The 19,424-nt window shown below is 34.3% G+C and overlaps 1 protein-coding gene across 4 annotated transcripts in view; it reads right to left on the bottom strand.

The window, feature by feature from the left end:
• The window catches only part of Atg10 (Autophagy-related 10), a 656,137-nt gene that overhangs the window by 635,176 nt on the left and 1,537 nt on the right, over positions 1-19,424 (bottom strand). The window lies entirely within an intron of this gene.

Genomic DNA, 19,424 nt, shown 5'->3' with positions numbered 1-19,424 from the left:
AATTAGTTTTCAATTGTCCGTAGTTTTTAAAAATGTCATTTTGACCATTTGTAGGCAGCGTCGATATGTTCAAACAAACTTGAACCGAGAAGCAATTAACCAAAACGCACTTTGTCACAAGAAATTAAGCATTTCCGAAAAAGAAGAAAATGTATGACTTATTATGCCTGTATACTAAATAGGCTACAGTTAATTTATTTATGAAAGTTGAAGTATGGATTTTTTTGTATAAGTGAAAAATGGATTTTGATTAGTTCCTCCTCAGTAAATGCCAAATGTTAAAAATAACACGTTCTAAGTAAAATTAATCAGTGATAACTAGTGTTGAGAATTTTATGCACTAAAAACCCTAAAATATGTATGCAAATATGCACATAAATTGCCGAAATATGCACAATATATATGCACAAAAAGCTGAATAACTGGCAAACTTACCACAGTACAGGATTCCACGAAAAACAAAAAAACACTAGCCATATAATGGGCAATATTCAAATCATTGGGCATAAAGAAAAAAGTCACTTTAATTTCTTACTCATGATTGACTTTATAACTCTTTACTGTGTTAATGTAAGGAAATTACCTGTCTGACTAGTTTCGAAGTGATGTTCTTCATTGTCCAAAGCCTAGTGAATTTAATTCCTTATTTAATGCCTTATTGTCTACTGCTAATTTAATTAAAATCAATTTTATACAGACAATTAATTTCTTTCCTTGAATGTATGAAACTTTGTGACACAATAATCTTTTCCCTGTTTTCAGAATCCAACTTGTTTTTCCTGTCTATAAAAATATACTTGTGCACAACAAAATTTCTTTCTACGGCGCGCAGTGAGGAGACAGACCTATAATCGGATAACACGGTGAGCCTATGATTAACGTCCATATCACTATCGCATCTTTGAAGCACTTTGCTCATTTCCCTCATCTCCTTCAATCATTCTTTACTTTAATTGACGACGCGTTTTCTCGACAAAATGTATTCGGCTTGTGGGATACGTACAAACTACTGAAATTGAGCGGAAAACACTTTTTTTATTTACAAAGAAACACTAATTCACAAATTTCCAACACCACAAATGTGCACGAATGACTTTTTACCTCAGTTTCATTTATGGTGAAGAGGAAGAGAAGGCCCGATGATTTCACCCTAATAAGTAACTCTAATTCTAAATCAAAGAAATAGTGCGGTCGATCTCTACGAAGGCCCTCTTAAACATAAATTCGACATCTGTTTACTTTAGAGGTACCAAATTACCTAACCCACTCTAACCCTGTCAGAATTCTTTGTCTTCTGTCAAATTTCCTTGGAAATTCTAAGGCTGACAACTACATCGAACTTGTGGAAACTACGTTAAGTGCATATAAGAAAATGGAGTGTAACATGTCTCTCAAAATACACTTTTTACATTCTCATTTAGATTTCTTTTCTCCTAACCTTGGAGCGGTAAGCAACGAGCATGGGAAAAGATTTCATCAATAAATATCTTAAATGGAAAGGCGATATAAAGGAAGGTCATCATCCAGCATGCTTGCAGACTATTGTTGGTTCCTTGTAAAAGACAGTACCGGGTCTAGTTATAAACGGAAATCGTTCAGAAAATCATTTTAAATGGTCAGTTCAAATTTCGAGATTTTGTTCATTATAAGCATGAAATATTTTTATTGTTGTTGTATTTCTTGTGTTTTAAACTATGTAACATTATTTTTGTATCCAATACATATTTTTCAAGTTATGAGGCATTGTGAATCCCTAATGTGCTGTAATGTTATCAGTAGCAGTGAAAAATTAAAAAATAAGATTTTTCATAAAAAATTGAATTCGCTTTCCCCGGAAAATGATACGTGATGGGGCAATTTGAATTCAGGCTGGGTAACTATTTACAACTGACATTGACTTGGACAGCTTCATAAAACCAATAAGAAGAAACTGTAATTTCACAAGATCAGCGTAATGCAAGCTGGTGAGGATAATAACAAATGTCACAAGTTTAGTTTGAGGCAAACCAGTTTCATAAAGCAGTCACAAGGAACTATTATAATATCAAAATCAATGTGCCTACAATGCAAATCGATGACGAAAAAAGGTACATTCGACATTTAATTACGCAAAGCTAAATTTTTAAGTAATCTAATAGGCTAGTTCGCAGTACATAAGTAAACTACTGTTTCATAAAACCGGTATGTGTTGTGTATGCAGCAGAGACCGAATGACGCGGTCTGTTCATTCATTAGAATAGAAAGTTAACGATCATATAACATACCAAAAAATATAATTCTACCTGTGATCCGTGTTGGTGAATGCAGTGGGAAAGCATCTTTGCTGATAGTACCAGATGCTACTCTTGCTATATAGGGCAACGATAAAAGAAATCAATGTTGACGGTAAGTAAACAGTATTATTTACTTTTCTATTTTGAAAACTATTAAAATACGAATATTCATTGCAATGATTTGCTACACCAATTTGCATGCAGGGTAAAGTAATCAGAATTTAGATCTTATCAGTCATTTACTTTAACATGCAGAAGATCTATCGTATAACTGATCAATTAAGATATTTCTATGGTATAATTTGTGTTTTTACGAAAAATGTGTGGCCTTTTCAAATACTGTGTAGTTCTACATGAATTCTGCAGTGCTCGGGAAAAGTGACATCAGTCAGTTTCCACAAACCTTTTTTGATAATTTATTGACAACTTACACTGGTTTATGTCGATTTGATTTTTTTCTCTATGAATTATTGTAATGGGAGAAATACCTATGTATTTTTTTTCCAAGCGAGCAGATGTTCCCTAAGTTGTCAATAAATTATCAAAGAAGGTTTGTGGAAACTGACTTATGTCACTTTTCCCGAGCACTGCAGAATTAAGGAACAGTCAAATCAAAGGTGATAATAGTATCAGTACCAGTACTAGCAGCAGCAGCAATAATAGTACCAGTAGCAGCAGTAAAAGTAACAATAGCAGCAGCTGTAGCAGAAATAAAGGCAGCAGCCACAACAGTAGTGTAAGAGCAGAAGAGGACTTACAACTGCAAGTTATTCGTAATAACTTATCTGACCTGAAGGCAGAACCTGTATGTAAGGCCTATGTAGTTCCCAAACGTTGGAAATATTAACTTCCAGGATATGGTGGAATATCCAAAAGTCTAATTCTGATCACATTCACTCTGAAAGCCTAAGAAAGCATATAATAGGTTTATTAGCTATGCAATCTAAATAGTTTCTTTTGTTTTCGCCATTACTTTCTGGACGTATCCCAAATCTATTCACACTCCTAAAATGTTGCTTCTTCTCCAAAAGTCTGAGATATGTTTGCCTCCTGATTCTGAAGTTAAGTACCGGTGTGCTTGGAAACTCCACATTTTTGTTAACTCATGTGCCTGAGGTTTATTTTTCTCACTCTCTGTCATTACGTGACCCAGACAAGATTTTTTTTATATTAGCAAAATTAAAAGTTGAAGTTACCAGATGAAGAATCATAAAATAAACATTTTGACTTCTGTAAACTAAAGAAAAAATAAAAGGGGCAATGATGAAAATTGAAACTTTCTAGAGAACTTCAGTAGTAGCAACAGATACATTTTTATAACATCTTTCAAGTGAACATCGGTGGTTATTTAGGCGCACATTACAGAAATAATCAGATTCTTCACTTTAAAGTTGAAGACTTAAAGTTATTACCGGTATAACCATAAATTTATTTTCATAAATAATTGCATTACACCTTCGAAATACATCTTCTATTACTGTATAAGACATGGCTTTAAGAATATATTATATTTTATTATTTCATACGCAATCCTTGTCATAGTATTATGGCTGTAAAAATATATAACTAAAACAACATTTTCGAGCATTTTGCAGTTTTAGGTTATGAATCCATTTGTTTTTTTTTATTATTATTATTATTATTTTAGCGTAAGCTTTACGTTATACGTTTTTCATTGTTAATCTTCTTTGCCACTGTAATATTTATGCTCACTTTTAATGTATCATGATATCTGAGACCTTGCCGGAGCATTATGCAACAATACAAGCTTTTATACAGATTAATACAAACACTGAAAGTTTATACTATCTATGTCCGCAAATATAATTTTATTGGATCTATTTATAGGGTACAAAATTAAGAAAGGAATCAGCGATAAAAATTAAAACTCAGATTCTGCATTAGCCATTATTCATACCAAGAAATGTCGTCATGTAAAAGCGAAGTCACTTCATATGAAAATTAGCTTAATATTGTGTACTTTGTTCCGGAATAAATTAATAATAATCTATGGCATTTTTGAGTTTCGTAATTTATTTTGAGTAAATTTTAGGTAATAAAAATCCGAGTTCTCACAATGAGCTAAAGCTTTGCTATCCATCAGAAATTTCAGTCAGAGGATAACCAGAGCTAGGAACTTCGTACCGATCTCGTTATTCAGGGTGCGAGCAGCCAGGAAATGGACATTTAATTAAGTATAGGCCTATAGACTACTTAATTAAAGTCGTCATATATCTAAACTTAAAAACAAATTCGAAGATTGAAGACACAACCATATAAATGAGTTTTGTATTCTGACTACATAGATAAGCACTTCATTATCTTGTTTCCAAAGTTTGAAATTCTTTGTTTCATAACTTAGTCAGATATTCCTACCTATGTGATATATCTTGAATTCTGAATTGTACTAACTTCCATTCATATATAGTAACTATAACTAAATCTAGCTTTATAAAGGACATGTGAGTTCTGGGTTTGAAAGTAACATTGCATAAAGATTTTGCTTACAGCTGAATTCATAAAGCTTGCAAACCACTGTCTGAAGGGCAATCGCGTCCCATTCTTTCACTTTTATTCTTATCTTGTCCATAATACCTCTAATAGAAGTTCTGGCCGATATATATATATATATATATATATATATATATATATATTATCAGGCAGTACATTCCACTTGATAATACTGTAATATGTGTCGGAGAAAGAAGTCTCAATGGAAACCTGGCCTGGAGAATGATGGAGCTTGAAGGACGAGGATAATGAAATTTAAGTTATATACGGGAAAAAACTGAACCGTGTGTACACTGCTGTCCGCACGAAATGGACTGTAATAAACGCTCGTTTCGATAAATTCCCGTACCGTGTGAACGGGCCCTTAGCCGGTAATTTCGTCCTGATCAGAATTTCCTCGTGCGTCGTAAATACACGGCACGGGAACTCTCGCTTTACTCTCTTTATCAAGGAAATCACTCAATTGGGTTCAAATACCAGATATTTGGATCAAGAGATAAACATAATAACCTGCGTATCCATTCCTTTATCAGCCGAATGGCACTATAGAGTCATTTTAAAAATACGATTCTGTCATGAGCATAACTATGTTGGTGTGGTCACGCACCCGAACTTCAGAGCCAAGAAATGTCTCTTCACTCCATTTCTTTTAAATTCTTCACACCTACAAACTTTCGATTTAAAGGGACTAAAGAATGCTTCGTGGAGAGGGGAAGGACGGGGCCTAAGTCAAGAAATAAAGAAGTACGACCGAAATACTGCTCAGCGTCTGAGTCATTGGGAGGCAGGTTAGAATAAAAATGTTAACGGATGGAAGTGATTTTTTACGAGATATAAAAAGGAGGGTGGGAGGGATGAGGAGAGCGACTGAAATATTTATCCCAATGAGAAGCTCGACTCCTTACATTTGCAACTGGGAAGTGGCCAACCCATCTGCTCGAGTCTACGCTGTATAAAATAATCATTCAAGGGTCGGAAAGTGTATTCCACTCATATGAATGATCTCTTAATAGAATTTTCATGCCAAAAGTTATGCCTGATCACAAGTTGTCATAAATATAGGTAATTAACTGGATTTTATTCAGAACTTAGTCTTAAACTGTGAATACAATACTTAGTGGGCCTACATGACGTAGTCACAGAAATTATTACAACTGAAGATTTCAAGAAGACCTGCCGCCTCCTTGTATGCAAAAAGCTTCAGCTTAGACTATGGTTTAACTGTTCCCTAGAGTATAAATGTACAACGCTAATCAAAATAAAGTTATATTACGACAATTTCATAATTTATACCTTATCAATTTCAAGAAGCATTAATGAAATGCTTTGCGATGGCTCTAAACAATATAATTACAGACTTTTACAAACTAGTATCTTCAGGTTTTTTTATGACAAGGAACTGGTCTTTTGGTATGCTCTCTGTCTGGTTTTCTGTGCAAAGGTATTTTTTCTAAACTACTGGACGGATTTTGTTAACATTAAATACCTACAAGTCAATAAATATGGGAATGATGCACGTGAAATATAATCGTTTTAACCAAAGAAACCAAAGACTCTTTATTTGAAAAGTCATTTCCTAGAAATCTGCTCCGACGATTTCTTAATTTTTTTTTTCTCACAAACGATTTAATGATAGCGGAAATGCGCAGGCAACGTGTTTCTAGAAATGTCTATACCAGACATTAATGATTTTAAAATATTCTTATACTCGTCCATTTCAGAAAAAAACTTCTATGTGTATTGCTTTGCAGGCACTCAATTAACACTAGTCGTTGAGGGAATAAAACCGAAAATATCTATATTTCTGTAAAATTATTATAATAAAGTTTATTATTATTATTATTATTATTATTATTATTATTATTATTATTATTACAAGCATAATTTAAGACCTCCCCGGAATAAGAATGTAAGCAACGTAACTATAGTTTTATTCATGTTTCCGGAGGAAGGAAAATAATTTCAGGTGCATACTTCATTAGGCCTATATTTACTAGCACAACCATTTGACTAATTAATTATATAAGTTTATTAAGCTATTTAATGCAATAAATAATTTATAGTTATAAGTAAATGCTTCAAAATTACTTTTCCACCTAAATCACATAGCCATATTTCAATAATTTGATCTTACATCCTTTTTTCCGGAGAGGTCTTACCTCGTCTCACAAAAAATGTATAGACCTAATATCAATATGTGTTTTCAGACTACAATAATGTACCTTTTATCCTCCTGATTTTGTCTTCTCTAAAGTCTGGGAAATCTGATTACATTTCTTTCCATTATTTCTGTAGTGCTCGGAAAAAGTGGCACAAGTCAAAAATATTAATTTTACAGGAGAAGGAAAAAAACTGTCTTCACACTAGTTTATGTCGATTTGATTTTCTTCTGTATGAATTTTTGTAATGGGTGAAATACTTATGTCTCTTTTCCCAAACGAGCAGATGTTCCGTAAGTTGTCAATAAATTAATAAAAAAATGTTTGTGGAAACTGACTTATGCCAATTTTCCCAAGCATTGTAGATTTATCTTACCATCAACCATAGCGAGTGGAAGATAGGAATGTAATCTCTCCGCTAGTACAGATGAGGAGGCGAGACCTGGCATGTGAGCTGTGCGAGAGGCGAAGAATGAACTACCAGGAAGAGAGTTTGCTTTATGATGGTTAATATTATACGAATCTACGTACTACACGGAAGTTCATCTCAGAATAAAACCTATATTCTCCCTCCATACCCATTGGTGATATAACCACGTCAAAAGATAAGGTCGCAGGAAGGTCTTGCCTCCTCTGCTGTAATTATTTAGTAATTACCAATAGTCTGTGCCACTACGCTGTGCTGGAGAATGTTTACATATTACTCTTCTCATTCTTTGTATACTGTATAACGAGTGTACGCCTGGAAACAGGTTTCGCTTAGTACCGCATGGTATCCACCCGACCGGAGGACGAATTGAAGCAATTTAACTTTGTAAATGAAATTTTAACGATGTAAATGTAAAAGTGGTGAGTCATATTTAGGATTGAGGGAGAAATTTAGTTACCATTGCCAACAAGACAGTATTAAAATCAAGCATTTCGAATGATGTATACGCAAAGATATTTCGCAGAAGAACTTCTCCTTCATAAATACAGGAAATAATTGCGATATTAATACTTGTCACTTCCCTTCCACTAGGAGGAGCGGCATTGCTCGGAGACAAATGGCTACGAGCAGACGACCAAAGTAACGACCTCAGTGGAGGATCTAAGGGGCAAATTGTTTTATAGTCGAATGAGTCCGTTAAAATTTCACTGAATGAAATTTTAATTTCAAGATGTTAGATTCTCATAAATTCTTCTCTATAGGACACACAAATACATTCACAACTATGATTTCAAAACTTCTCTATTCTTTAATCTAATGAATGCAGTTGAGATAAATTTATCCAATGGTAATTCGTGCTTTAAATTAATGTGTCCTGCATGACGGAATTATATTCCACTGCAAATAACCAGAAAGTGACTATGGCACAGAAACTGACAGGTCATTACCCTTTCAGAAAAATACGTCCAGCACCAAAAGTAAACACATTAAAAACACAAAACATTTAAACTCGTATCTTAAAACATTCTAATCAATTACCTATTAATTTGAGAAAAATTCGTTCCCGCACCAGGAATCGAACCCGGGATCTCTCAGCTCTGCGCGCTGAGCGCTCTTTCCAACTGAGCTATGCCGGAACAAGCTTCACGGTGAGGAGAGTTCGGCCGGCACCGTGGATCGTGTCACGGCGTAGCTCAGTTGGAAAGAGCGCTCAGCGCGCAGAGCTGAGAGGTCTCGGGTTCCATTCCCGGTGCCGGAACGAATTTTTCTCAAATTAATAGGTAATACACATTGATTACTAACCCAAATAGTAGTCGTAATTATTCAATGAGGATGGCGAGACCTCATATATATGAATAGTCTATAGATACATTCTAATCAATCTTTATCAAAACGATTGAAATTTCATTACATTTCCAACTTGTACTGTAATGCTGAATGCCTGGTTTGCACTACAATCCTGCTGCGATATTTACCGGACACGACACATTTCAAAATCCTCTCTTGTCTACGCCATGGAAACCAGTCAATTTTAAACTGCGAAGAGGGGAGGGGATTGTTCAGAGATCACTTTAACTATTTCTTTAGTTAATATCACATTTGAGTTAAACCTATGTTAACCAAACATAATGAGGCCTTACGCCTCAACAGAAGTGAACGATCATCCAGTCAGTATGGGAGCACGATGATCTCCCAAACCGTCATTCCTGGCGCACGAAATCTTATCACCCTACTCATTGTAACTTCCCAAATTACTCACGATGGTGGATGAGCATCGATCCCGTAACTAGCCGAAATTTCATGAAAAATTTCTTCTACTAGCGCTCATTTCGCATCGCTATTCAATATCTTTTATTACTCTAAATTAATGCAATGCAAAGAATCATTTTAATTATACTATAATTTATATTACTTCCGTCCCGCGCAGTATTTAAGGCGTCATATCTTGGACTCGGGTTACGGAATGAGCGCTAGTTCGAGTCCTCAAACAGAAGAAACTTTCTCATGAAATTTCGGCCAGTGTATGGGACCGGTGCCCATCCAGCACTGTGATAAATTCTGGAGAGCTACTATAGGTAGCGAAATCCGGTTACGCGACCCAGCAATAATATTATGGGGGATGAATCATAGTGGTAACCACACATTACGTCTGCTGAGGTATGTGGACGTGAGACCAACAGTTGGCTGGTGGACCTTGGCTCTCTATGAGATGTCGTGCATAGGATTATTATTATTATTATTATTATTATTATTATTATTATTATTCCACTGAGGTTTTAAAAATAATGTTCACCTATTTCCAAGAATTAGAATTATGCAGTTGTGCCTATTCCGTTCTCACTCCTACAAGAAACACGAACCAATATTAAGATATTCCGAAGCAGAGAAACTGCCTGGTCTTTCGCTCAGCATGTTGCAGGGACCACCGCTTAAAAACAACCCGTGTCCATTGAATACTGGAGCAATATCGCGTAACAGTTGTTGAACCAGAATAATTCAGAAAACTTGGGAGCTGTTCTAAGAATAAAAGCCTTTACACTTATTACGTACCTGTGATGTTATAAACTCTTAGAGAATCGTCCTGCCCAGACAATGTGACTCATTTAAAAGCAATAATATTGAATAAAAGAGAGAGTGCGTCCACTCGTGATGCATACTGTTAAACTAAACAACGAAACGCAAAATTGCTTGTTGAAATGAACAATGGCACGATTATCGCCCTGCCAAAACTTAAAATAAAGCTGTTAATTCTTCAACTCGCAGCTACTTTAAATTCACTCGCAAACAAACAGAGTTCTCTGCCCGAAGGCATTGTGGAAGTGTATGTACTCTACAAAGTGCGAAATATTGACGAAGTGAAATTAGGTCATTCTGAAGTACTGTCATCATAATGGACTTCAGTGCTTCTGGATGTAAAACTTTTGTTTAACAGTCGAGGTAACAAAAATAAACGGCCTTACATAAATGGTACACATTGTACTCTACTTCCGCAATAATGTATTAAACAGTAACCTTTATTTAAGTGTGGGTCAACCGAATTGTGTACATGTGAAGAAGACTCGAGTGTGTTCTAATCACTGTGAAGTACTTCTCTACCAGATCAATTGCGCGTCCATTTCCTCTAACCGGCTATGATTTGGCACTCCACCTTCCTTTATGCTCCAGTATAAAGAGTAGTACTATACCGTACCATACTGTCTACTGACACATCAGGGTGTGTGTGACTTAAAAAAGATCGCAGTCATGCAAATGAGACGTATTTTATAAACAATACGTTTCACATGCTCCCTAACATTTCCATTTCGTAACAAACCTTAACATTGAATGAGTAATTCAAAGGGGTACCTGGCTATTGATCCCAACCGAAAAAATATTCCACTTTTATAAACGCTTAAGAAACAAAAGATGAGCTAATGGCTTTATTCAAATGAAACCTAAGCGTTACTATTTGATACGTTAATGAATGTTATCTATACTTACCGGTACTTACTTACTTACTGGCTTTTAAGGAACCCGGAGGTTCATTGCCGCCCTCACATAAGCCCGCCATAGGTCCCTATCCTGAGCAAGATTAATCCAGTCTCTATCAAGATATCCCACCGCCCTCAAATCCATTTTAATATTATCTTCCCATCTACGTCTCGGCCTCCCCAAAGGTCTTTTTCCCTCCGGCCTTCCAACTAACACCCTATATGCATTTCTAGATTCGCCCATACGTGCTATATGCCCTGCCCATCTCAAACGTCTGGATTTAATTTTCCTAATTATGTCAGGTGAAGAATACATTCCTGTGCTATTCATAATGTAAAAGCTAACATGGGGAGAGGGGTGACCACACTTTTGAAAAAAAAATGTAAGAACCTATATATGGCCGGGCCTTTAGTTAGATTCTGGTTTTTTCTTTTTACAAAAACACAAAAATGTCTCATGAAATGCAAATTCGCTCTTATTTCGCAGAAAGACATACATTTCGCATTTTGTACTCAATTTCGCATTTTATCGCGGATTAAAAAACTATACTAATATACATAACATGCTTTTAAACATAAAATTATCTATTTCGTCAGCAATTCGGCACATTTCACATTTATCATGATTTCTACTGGCTCTATAAGACCTGCAACCGCCACTGACGACTGTCGTGTAGAAGCCAGAGGGTTGTGAACAGCTGGGCGGCCGGCCGAACCGTAGAGATGTGGTTCAGCATGGGACAGCAGAGTCATGAATTCTCTCTCTCACTCGCGCGGACGTGTGACTCACGTCGGGCCGCTTGCAGACGGTGGCACAAGTTTTGGCCGTCATACAACTCTCATTGGCAACACGTAAGCGGAGAGTCAACACGTCTGGGACGGTTTAAATGAAAGGAATTGCTAGCATCCCCCTCCGCCCCTATCCCGCGAGCGACCGCGGAGGACCCGAGTGTATGTCCACATAAATACTTTGGGAACTTTATTAAGCAGCAATTGCGAGGTTCAATGTGAGAGTGGGCTAACCCACAATCCGAATCAGAAACGTTAACACTTCTTGTTAGAATGCTACAGGAAACAAAGCTTACGACTGCCATTCGCTAGGGTCAGAGAAGCAATTATTCCACAAAAATGCACACATACACTGGCTGACTGCAAATAGTACATTATGCAACGAGCCTATAATGATAGTAATTAAGAAGCGAGTATGGATGTTTATGAAACGAGCGCAAGCGAGTTTCATAATTTTCATACGAGCTTCTTAATTACCATTATAGGCGAGTTCCATACGACTTTTTATGCTCGACCATATTTCTAACTTGAAATTACAGTATTCAGATGTATACATTTTATTTGTATCTGACAAGATCGGAAGTGACCTTGTTCTAGGTCGTGAATTGTGAGATGTGCGCAGACGCGAAAGTATTGATTTTTTCCTAGGAACAATAATGTCATTGACCTTGATGTAATCCCGTTAAACTTGATATAACCTTTATTATTGAATTCGACATTGAAAAACGAGATGACAAATTGAATTTATTTGAATATTATTTACAATTAACGCTAATTATTATAGTAACAGAACATAACCTTCTGCGACAGTATTGGATTTCCAGCCTCCGTGACTTTTCGCTAATTCTCTTTCGATTGCATATCCGAGAATAATCGATACTTGCGGTTGTATAACGGTACAAAGCTGACTTGTCATTGGCTGAACACCTGTAAGCTGAGTTGTCATTGGCTGAACACCTGTACTTTAATGAGTAGGTGTACTTTAATGACATGCATTAAAGGACTGCTACCAGGTGTATAATTACTACATTTCGGCATGGTCGAGCATAAAATAATATTTCTTATTCGTGTATTTATTCACACTGCAAGTGGGTAAGCAGCCGGTAGCAGTGGTAGCTAATTACAAGTAATAATAATAATAATAATAATAATAATAATAATAATAATAATAATAATAATCGTATATGAAAACCTAAATTAAAAGAAGCATCCTGAGTAAAGGGAGCATTCTAAATTAAAATAAACAACAATTAAAAATAACCCAATTAATTAAAATAAACCCAATTATACCTCCCATTACAACCAAAATTCGAAGATTAAACCCATATATATATATATATATATATATATATATATAATAGAGAGAGAGAGAGAGAGAGAAAGCATATACCAATACAAGTACATGTACATTTTAGCATAGATAATCTTCTACCACACTCATTTCACTCTCATCTCACTCACTCCACATCTCACTGACACTTCAAAATTTTTTCACTGTTCAAAAACTTTTCGTTGCCACTAAACTATTAACTTCACTGACACAACACTTCAAATAACAAATTAACAATTACATCCTTATTTTATTTTTTGTGGGTTATGTTACGACGCTGTATCAACATCTCAAGTTATTTAACGTCTGAATGAAATAAAGGTGATAATGCCGGGGTTCAGCAGCGATAGTTGCCCAGCATTTGCTCATATTGGGTTGAGGAAAATCATGGAAAAAACCTCAACCAGGTAACTTGGCCCAACCGGAATTCGAACCCGGGCCACCTGGTTTCGCGGTCAGATGCGCTAACCGTTACTCCACAGGTGTGGACTGCATCCTTATTATTCCACAAAATCATACTTATAAATTATAGCTTATTAACTTAAAATTGCTAGCCTAAGACATTCCTATAAGCTATTTTAAACTAATTTACATTTCACACGTAAGTAATTACTAGTCAAGTTGAGTAAATACATATCACCTTATTACTAGTAAACAAAACGGCAATAATAATAATAATAATAATAATAATAATAATAATAATAATAGGGCCTAGTTGTGCACTAACAACAATTAAAGAAATCACATGAAAATAAAAAGTAAAAAGCTCACAGACAGGATAATCTATTAATACGAAAATTAGTAAAATATACAGAACATTTGTAGATAAGATAAATTACTCATACAAAAGTTAGTGAATTAATATAGATAAACATTTATAGATTAAGTAAACTGTTCCTACAAAAGTTAATGAAATAATATACGAGAGCGTTTATAGATTAAATTAGTGATTCATACAAAAGTTAGGGAAATACTAGGTTCTAGGTAAGCATTTATAGATTAAATAAACTATTCATACAAAAGTTTGCGAAATAATATAGCAGAACGTCCATACATTAAATAAATTATTGACACAGAAGTTAGGGAAATAATACAGGAGAACGTCTATAGATTAATAGTACATTATGCAACGAGCCTATAATGGTAGTAATTAAGACGCAAGTATGTTTGTTTATGAAACGAGCGCAAGCGAGTTTCATAATTTTCATACGAGCGTCTTAATTACCATTATAGGCAAGTTTCATACGACTTTTTATGCTCGACCATATTTCTAACTTGAAAGTATTGAAAATTAGGTCTTTTTATGCTTATGTGCGAACTGACCTGAATTGTGAGATGTGTTCAGACACGAAAGTATTGATTTTTTCCAAGGCCGAATGTCATTGACCTTGGCACAGAATAAGAATGAACATTACTCTGATATAACCTGGAAATTGATTTAGAATTGAAAAACGAGATGACAAATTGAATTTATTTAAATATTATTTACAATTAACGCTAATTATTATAGTAACAGAACATAACCTTCTGCGACAGTATTGGATTTCCAGCCTCCGTGACTTTTCGCTAATTGTCTGTTGTTTGCATATCCGAGAATAATCGATATAACGGTACAAAGCTGACTTGTCATTGGCTGAAGACCTGTACTTTAATGAGTAGGTGTACTTTAATGACATGCATTAAAGGACTGCTACCAGGAGTATAATTGAACCGCTCCATGCAGAAAGGGCTTCAGTCACAAATTTTGAAAAAACGAGATATCGATGGAAATCATATCTTTATGGATGGTCCCATCAGCCTGTGCGGAAAGGTATTCAGTCCAATGCTTGGAAAGACAGAAACTGAAGCGTCAGGCTCAGAGTTCTATGCAGAAAGGAATACAAAGTACACACTGTTTTCCTTAGTTTTCTCAAAACCAGGTCTAATGGACTGAAGCCCTTTCTGCATGGGGCAATTCAATTACTACATTTCGGCATGGTCGAGCATAAACAAATTATTCACACAAAGATTGGGAAAACAATAGGTTATAGGTAAACATTTATAGATTAAATGAGCCATTTATACAAAAGTTAGTGAAATAATACAGGAGAACGTCTATAGATTAAATAAATTACTCACACAGAAGTTAGAGAAATAATAGGTTATTAGCATTTATGGGTTAAATAAACTATTCACATAAAAGTTGGTGAAATAATAAAAGAATACGTTTGTACGGTAGATTAAATAAACTATTCATACAGAAGTTGATCAAATAATATAGAGAAACGTTCAGTATAGATTAAATTTAATAAACTATATGTACAAAAATTTAGCAATAACATAACAAACATTTATGAATGAATGAATGTTTCTCTATATTATTTGAACAACTTCTGTGTGAATAGTTTATTTAAAATGCTGTATAAGCATATTCCTACATCATTCACTAACTTTTGTATGAATAGTTTATTTAATCTACTGTACAAACGTATTCCTTTATTATTTCACCAACTTTTATGTGAATAGTTTATTTAACCCATAAATGCTAATAACCTATTATTTATAAATTAAATAAATTAAATAAATTATTCACACAAAATTACTGAAAAAAAAATAGGTTAACTTTTATACAATAAATACATTTTATTCATTCCGGTACAAAAGTGATAAAATAAAATGAACTAAACGTATAAAATACTGGAATAATATAAGAAAACTTTTATATGTTAAATAAGTTACTCACATAAAATTACTGAAATAATATAGGAAAAGCTTTATAGGTTAAATATTCATACAAAACTTACTGAAATAATACAAGAAATATTTATAGATGAAATAAATTATTGACATAAAAATCACTCAAATGAAACGAAAGAAATAAGTTGAGAAAGTAGTCTATTATTTTAATAATACCAAACTTAACAACAGGATAAGGACCAAAAAAAACAATTAAAATATTAATCAAGATTAAATGAAAAAATGTGTTTTATCCAAAATATACTCTTATAATTTTTAATAAAACAATATAATGAGACACAAAACTAAATATTGACAGAGAATTATTTAGGTAAAGAAAAGTGATTGCGTAAAAACGAAATCATGTATTAATACAAACATTATGAAGAAGAAAAATAAGAGAAAGGTTACGAACTGCTAATATAAGGACGTAAAAAAGAAAAATTATATCCAAAACAGAGTATTGATGCAAAAATATTACAGTTAAATAAAAGAAAAAAACAAAAAATAATTTCAGTAAACCAATAGCACAATAATGCAATATTGCAACTATCAATTTATTAATGAACTAATGAAAAGTAAAAAAGTTAAAAAAGTTAGACAAAATTAACTATTGCTACAATAATTATTTAAACAAAACAATACACTAGTAATAATTTTCAACAAATCAAAGCGAAAAGGTTACAGACAAGATACTGTATTTATATAATAGCATAACACCTGATACACAGAAATATAAATTTCCAAACAATAGGTACATGACAAAATAATTTTAAAAGTGAACAATTACATTTTCTTTATACGGTACTTCGTAAAAAGAATATGTAGTCTAAGTATTATTGCAAACCCACCAACACCCAATGTCTAGCCTGAATAATGGTTTTCTTCCCAGTGCCCAAAGTTCAATCTCTTCTGCAGACTATTTCTTGAAACTGAACTTGGTTCACTTGATTTAAATAGGTTTAAATGGTACGTATTAAAGTTACATCGCAGGTTCCAGATTACTGTTCTCCTTTAACGGGGACCTTGGAAGTGACCGCATCCAGTAGCTCTAATTCGTCCTGTCACCAGTTCATGGAGCGTTGTAGAAGCAAGGTTAGCTCAGATCACTTGGACTCTTTTTTCTGCGCTGTCGAAGCTTCCTCGATGCCCCCATTAACAAGAAATACCTAACACCAAAATTAGATCGGTAATCGACCTTGACAAACTCAGTGACGTCCCGCATAAGAAACAGCCCATCTGACCTACCAATTTACACATTCAACGAACTACACAGTCCTGCCATCTACCGTCGCCACGGAGAACAATGTAGGCCCTATTTCAACACAAGGGATGTATGTACACCCTTCGACACGGAAATTGGTCGCTGTTGAGAGACAGTCCCACTTCGGAATAGCTCGGGAATCATCGTGTACGCTGTGTTCACTCGCGAACTTTTCTTTCTGTGCCGTTTTACTCTCAAAACACTTATTACCGATTTTAATAAAATATAGTTTCATAATTGGGAAATTATGTTTGTTAACTGGATAATTTTACACCACGAACTCTAGTTACAGAAATGAAACTGCAATCGTCAAAAAAGAAAGAAAGAAAGAAAAGATAATCTGCAACATCAAATAAGTCTAGATAAAAATAAACATTTAATATGAGAGAAAGCGTCTTTTTCCCAAAAATTAATATAAACAGTGATTTCTTTTCACTGCAACTACAATGCATGCAATCGTGGTCGAAGGAAACGCGTGCATTTCATTCAGACGGTAGACAACAGATGTGTTGTGTAAGAGTAGTAAAATGCATCACTTGTAAATCTAAAGGCGCATCTACACGGTTCAACTTTTCTTTCAACTTCACGCATTCAAGCAATGCATGCAATATTGATATTTAATATTAATTATACCTAGTGGAGATGACGTTGAAAACGGCGCACCATGTAGACACAAAATCTTCATGCATCTTAATTGAACGCGCGTTTTAAACTAGATCCTTTCAATATTTGTCCCAGATTGCATGCGTACCCGCATTAAAAATTGAACCGTGTAGATGCAGTTATAGTGCCGGAGTTTGAATCCCGGTTAATTTTAAAAAATGTGTATATTTTCTTTTTAGGGGTCTCACGAGTTTTAGTTCATAATCGGATAGTTAACATGGCTGGTCGTATCCAGATCTTACCATGTGCTCACTATATACGCGCTCACCAATACAAAATACAAAATGAACAATATTTAGTAGCCTACCTTAATTTATACTATAAATAAATTCATTTCAGTAAAACGTATAGGCCTACAATAAATAACACCTAAACCTAAAATATGGGAAGAAAGAAAAAAGAAAAGTTCTGAACCATTTCCTTCCTTGTTTCTTATTCTATGAGGCTATCCATAACGTGTACATTTTGTAAGTGTTAGATTTCAAAATTAGTTCTGTTGTCATGAATTCGAATCTCGAAAAATGTAAATTAATTCATATCTTACGTTTTTCTATTTTTTTTTATTATTCTTTTGCTTTCATCTGATATTTCGAAATAAGGACGTTTCTATAAAATTAATATAATGTTTGAAAACTACTGTTGTATATAAGTTAAATTACAGAGTTGGAAATTTAAATTTAAATTACAACCAATAACGGTGCATGCTAATAGGCCGACATTCAAAACATCCTAAAATTTTACATAGAAATATTCGAACCCCGGTCTTCGGAACAAGAAGAAACAGCTCTATTGTTTCGTGACATACAAACATGTCGCTCCTACGGGTTGACTTCATCCTCGATGTTTAATTTTTTCCCGTGTGCATCGCGCGTTAACCCGAATGACAGACAAATTCACGCTACAGGAGAGTTCCCTGTCATGTGAATGATGGTGATAACAATGACGATAACGGTGATAGTGGCAATATAGATAGAAAAATCATCTAAAAACAGGGATTAGGCCTTACGGTCCATTCCTCGTGCTTCAAAAATTGGTCTTGCTATCTCCTCTTTGACCTCCATGTGCTCCCTTCGCTCATACTATGAAATTGTTATTGTGGTGTTTCTGGCATTCGTCCTGAATGATCTCTCCATTTAGTATGATATGTTCTATTGTCTTTGTTTTAATTCATTTCTTATATAATTGCTCTTCTTGTCCATTAGTGTGTATGCAATGTATCTTGCTACAGGTGTTCGTTCTTTATCTAGTATTTCTCAAGATCCAGCTCTCATCGACACAAAGAAAGGATTTTAATAACTTTTCTTTTCGAACGGACTTCCCTAATATTTGGCGAATTGCTCCAGAGAAATAGTTGAAAATATTTCCACACTAGACCCTTAATACTACAAGTATTTATACTTCTTGTAAAATCTCTTTGTTCAGTTCAATTTTAACCCCTAAATGGTTGTAATCCCGCAAATGTCATTGTTCCACTAATATCTTCATGTTAAAATCGTTGGTACTTCATTAAATCTAAAAAACAGCTTCTTGTAATTCGTTTTCATTTCGGCTGAGCATCACTTGGTCATCTGCACAAAATAATGTAATGAAATTTACTTAGTTAATGATAAAATGTTTAATCTCTGTAATCAATTCTTATGACTTCAAATGTACATTTTGAATGAATATCCTTGTTGAACTCCTTGATTTGTTCATATCATTTCACTTTACTACTGGGAGTTTTAATTATCATTTTATTGTTTTTGTAAAGGCTCCATATTGCACTATTGAGATGAGATGTAATCCCTCAATTTATCAATATTTCCCACAAAATCCTATCA

The sequence above is a fragment of the Periplaneta americana genome, chromosome 16 (assembly GCF_040183065.1).
Source record: "Periplaneta americana isolate PAMFEO1 chromosome 16, P.americana_PAMFEO1_priV1, whole genome shotgun sequence".
Classification (NCBI taxonomy): domain Eukaryota; kingdom Metazoa; phylum Arthropoda; class Insecta; order Blattodea; family Blattidae; genus Periplaneta; species Periplaneta americana.
This window is presented reverse-complemented; position numbering and strand designations above follow the sequence as displayed.